The sequence below is a fragment of the Anthonomus grandis genome, chromosome 18 (assembly GCF_022605725.1).
Source record: "Anthonomus grandis grandis chromosome 18, icAntGran1.3, whole genome shotgun sequence".
NCBI lineage: Eukaryota > Metazoa > Arthropoda > Insecta > Coleoptera > Curculionidae > Anthonomus > Anthonomus grandis.
Genome location: NC_065563.1, coordinates 2,970,790 through 2,976,212, shown reverse-complemented (window position 1 = coordinate 2,976,212; position 5,423 = coordinate 2,970,790).

The window sequence follows — 5,423 nt, the reverse complement described above, 5'->3', positions numbered from 1 at the left end:
TCATAAATACCATTGGTCGGTGAATCCCTTGTCGAAGAACATCTAAATATTCATTGAATGACTCCAAATAAAATCCGCGAAGAAAATCTTCAAAATTTACAAAAGTACCATCTTCTAATGCTCTATGCATTTTTTCAAATAATAACACTTTTGAATGATCTTTGTCTACTGGTAATACTGGCAATAGGATCCTAGTTTTATCCATTGGCCAAAATGGTGCACCAAAACGACATTTTTTTGTATTTTTCTTGTAGCAAGTATGAGTATGAAGGTGAGTTTGCAAATTTCTAGAACTGGAAACCAAACTTTCCTCAGCTGAGGCAATAGTATCAATTAATTTAATAGTTTGCGGTAAATTCTCACCATTTAAAAATTGTGCCTCTGAGGATGGTGGCGAATTTTCAAGCCATAATAACATATGACAATGTGGACTGCCACGATGTTGAAATTCTACTCTGCGAAAGTAATCTTTTAAATAATATTTTCCAAATGGACCACACCTCTTTTTTTTGAAAGAACTAATAAGTGTATCTACTAATTTATCAAAATATAAACAGCATATAACTGGGTCATTATTTACTAAGTTGGCTTTAGCACTATTGGACATAGCATAAATGATACTATCGTCGATATTATCTTCATCGTCTATATTTTCTTGAAATTTATAAACACATTTTAAAAGTGGCTTCCAATGTATTTCTGAGGCACTAAGTGTAAGAAAAATAGTGGGTTTTCCAAGTTGGCGCATCATGGCAAATAAGTCCTTTTTCTGGATTGCCAGTATTGTATGGAATTAGGTATGTGTTTTAAAAACGATTCATTTCGTTCCATACTTTCTTTAACAAATTGGGAATCACATAAATGTTCTCTAGTAACATGTTTTACATCATTGTCGTTGTTTCGAAACATAATCTGAAATGCCTGAATAATTCTTAAACGCATTATTTTTGCTGCGATGTATAATATATGATTAGGCATTACACCCCGTCTGTCCCTACGACGGATTTCACTTGTAGCCATCATATATGGGGTAACTTTCACTTTAAATCGTCGCTCATGACCATAATAAATAGCCGGAAATGATAATTCTTCGGCATCGGAATCGAAAGATAATGCAAAGGGTTTATTTTCCTGCCTAGGAGCTAAATGCAATACCATGTCTTCTCCCCAAAACATTGTTTGTTGTTGCATATTTAATAACTGTTCGGCTGTTAATATTTTTTCTCTTTTCGCGGAAATTGCATCTAAAGCTCTTTCGGAAGCCTTAGCTTCATACTGATGTTCTGCGTATAATGTTTCATTATCATCTGCAAAATCAAATGGTTCCTCTATACCTAAAAATGCGTCATTTATTTTAACATTATTTTATATACAGCGGTGTACTTCGTAGATAGAATAACCATCTGCGCAAAACACCTTTAGAAACGCAACCAGTTAAATAGGAACTTTTATGAATAATGTTTCGTTTAATTACCACTGTTACGGCATAATCATCGTCAATATTTCTTGGCAAGGAAGTAACCATATTATTTACGTTAACAGGGACATTTATTATTTGGCCAACCAATCGCTGACTTCCGGAAAAATAATGAATTTTACGAATTTGCATAAATGGCAAGCGAGGTGAAATTAAACGTTCCGCAATAGGATTTAAATATGGCAAATCAGATGGAATAGGGGGATACTTAAATCCATTTACGGTAGCTAATTGAGGAATTTTTTTTCGAGATAAACTTGAACTGCAATTTCGACAACTCTTATAAAATTTACATTCGTCTTCGATTTTAGCACACATTTTCGGAAAACCAGCCTCATGGAGGATCGAAATATCATTTTCTTTTACTGGGCGAACATCTTTGGTCCACCAAATTCTGTCACATATACGACAATATTCATTTAATTTATTGTTATAAAAGTTAGTTTTCATAAAATTTTATGTTCAATATTAGTTTTCATCAAATATAATGTTCTTTTTTCAAAAACTTTTACATTAGTCGGCATTAATGTAACCAAAGAGTGATTATTACTAACTAAAGGGTTATGATTACTTTCTAACAAAATATAATCATCTAAAAGAAAACAACTATTACTTTCCTGATCCATATACTGAGAAAAAGGAATAGCTTTAGGATTATTACCTTCCAAATTACCACTGCTGGATGATGAACCATTAACAAAAGACACACCATTTGAAGTACTACTAGTTACTGATGCTAGTAAATTTTTCTTTCGATTTCTGTAAGAACGGCAACGATCGGCGTTTAATTTACGTTTTTTGGAACTTTTTTCATCTTCTAAAACATTTGAAATTTCTCTCTTTACCAACGGTTTATTTTTAGTTAATGTGGACTGAGTGTTAGATTTTCATCAAAATCGGAAAGTAGGTTTTGCTTCTTTGCCATGTCTAAAATTAAGACAATTTAACTGATAACTGATTTAACATATAATAATAAAATACCAACAATAAGTAAATAATAATATACTAAAAAAATAAAGCGAGTACAAAATTATTATTTTTTATAACTTTGGCAATATAATGCATTCCGGGATGTTGGAACAGTTAGAGAGAAAAGAATAGCTTCAGGATTATTACCTTCTAAATTACCACTACTGGATGATGAACCATCATTTACAAAGGACATACCATTTGAAGAATTACTACTAGTTACTGATGCTAATAAATTTTTCTTGCGATTTCTGTAAGAACGGCAACGATCGGCGTTTAATTTACGTTTTTTAATAATTTTTTCATCTTCTAAAACATTTGAAATTTCTCTCTTTAACGACGATTTATTTTTAATTAATGTGGGCTGAGCTGTTAGATTTTCATCAAAATCGGAAAGTGGGTTTTGCTTCTTTGCCATGTCTAAAACTAAGACAATTTAACTGATTTAACATATAATAATAAAATACCAACAATAAGTAAATAATAATATACTAAAAAAATAAAGCGAGTACCAAACGAATGTATGGTAGGTACGTATCTCACAAAATATGTAGGTAGAAATTATTAATCTATTTCTAATAATTTTTAATTTAAGTTTTAATTTATGTCTAATCTAATAAATAATATGTGTATCTTAGAAATATAATATAGGAAATGCGGTTTTGTGGTATGTACTTATTTAGTAACACTGTGTATAATATGTATGCTCAAACTACTAACACCCTGTATATTTGAAACATTTATATTCTTACCTATTAATATCTGCTACTTATTGTAAAATAAAAATAAAAATGAAACAACAGCACAACACAACAACAAACCAACCACAAATATAGCATTGCAAGCTTTTCAAGATAAAAGCCGTTATCTTATACATATAGTCCGAATCATGTGTAAGAAAAACACCTCATATATGGACAACGTAATAAAATCCACGACGCAACGTTGATCCACCTATAGCATGTCGCATGTCGTTTCTTATCTGTCCATGCAAAAGCTGCCGTATAAACGCGCGTAGTAGTATTTTCAATACTAAAAGTAGCACCCTAAGTTACAATTTGTTATACATATATTTAATGTATGGTATTAAATTAATTTTAAGTGAGTTTACCAACACATTCATTTTGTTTTGTTTTTTGTTTATTTGTAGTAATTTGCCTAAATTAATAAAAGTTTGTCTTATGTATGCGTTCACTTATTTATTTTTTTAAAAATACCTACTTAGGAAAAAATATAAAACAAATGTTTATCATTTTTTGTACGGTCTAAATACATAATTTTGCGATTATAAAACAGCTTAATCGTAATCGTTATACTATAAAGAAAATATACCTTAACAATCATAATATAACACTGCATATTCGGAAAAATTAGGAGATTTAAAAGTGCAAAAAAAATGTCTATAACTGATTGATTGTCCAATATCATGAACATACGTCGTACATAAGTTTGTATCTAAAACAGCAAAAAATTTTAACGAATTTTAATCAATATACTCATAATATCAAAAATAACGAAAGTAACGAAATCACTAATACAAAGTAACGAATATTTGTATCGAAAGTAACGAATCGTTACAAGTACCTAAAAGTAACGAATGTTAACATCACTACCTAATGGCTAGCCGCCAAGACAAATTCTGCTAAAACCGCTAAAACTATGATGTATCATACCCAATTTGTCGCTAATTATTGTCAAATTTGGTGCCATTTTAATAGTCGACTAAGAATAGAAATCACGCTTCCGGGGAAGTCCCGAATAAAAAAAGGGGCAAAACAACTGACAGATTACAGGGCCACTGGTAATCAGTAGCGCCACGTTTTTAAATACATAAAATTTTATTATCGAATAAATCAATTCATGGTCATATAAAATAATTGGACTTTTCGAAAAATACAATAGTTGCTTATTGTATTGTATTGTATTTTTTTAAATAAATATGATATTTTTTTATGCTTAAAAGTCGCTACAAAATGGATTTTTTTTTGTAAATCGCCGCTACGTCGCAATGCACATAAAAAGTCGCTATTTTCGCGATAAGTCGCTACCAATGGCAACACTGCAGTAAATTCCCAAATATGAGCTATACCGGGACCGTCGACAGTACAAACCTCTGCGAGCAGACCCCGAGTATCGATTTCAATGAATGGCGCACGCGCATGGGTCCACAAATATTATAATATTGTCACACCGGGGGTTGGCCTGGTCTAGGACAAGGCCGTGTGACGGTTACATACATTGTATGTAACTGAGACCTTAAGGTACGCTTTAGCATTGAAACAAAATATAGTTTACTAAATACCTTGTATTGACAGCAAAATATAATTATAACGATTTAAGTAGAGTTAAGGCTCTGTTACATGCATCCGCCATCCGTCGCCACGTCGAAAAATCACGCCTCCTATTGGTTCAAAATAATACCGTGACAAAACACATCCGTCTTGTTTTAAACTTTTCCGATAACGGAGAATCTTAAAATCGATTTAACTTTTATCCGTTGTCGTTCCATTTTTAACCCTACTTTTCACTGTTTACTTTTTCGGTTCAGGTGTTCTGTGGGATTCTTACTTACTATTAGTTCCCTTGTATCAGGTGTTGTGTTTTAAAATGCAAACTTCTAGACAAGAATACATTCGCAAAGTGAATACAGTTCTTCTTTTATCGTTAATCCTTATTAGAAGAAAACGCCGGGCCAAGCAGCAAAGAAAAAGGCGATTTTGGGTCAGGGACATCTTTAAAAATAGGAAAGTGCAAGGAGACTATTGGAATTTGTTGGAAGAAATGAAATTAACAGATAATGAAAAATATATGAACTATCTTATGATGACAAATGATACATTTCGTCTACTGTTAGGAATGATCGAACACAAATTACAAAAGCACTATTGTGTTCGAAAACCAATATCACCTGGCGAGCGACTTGCAGTTACTTTAAGGTGACAAATTCAGTTAGTCAACAGGCATGTATTTTTTTCTT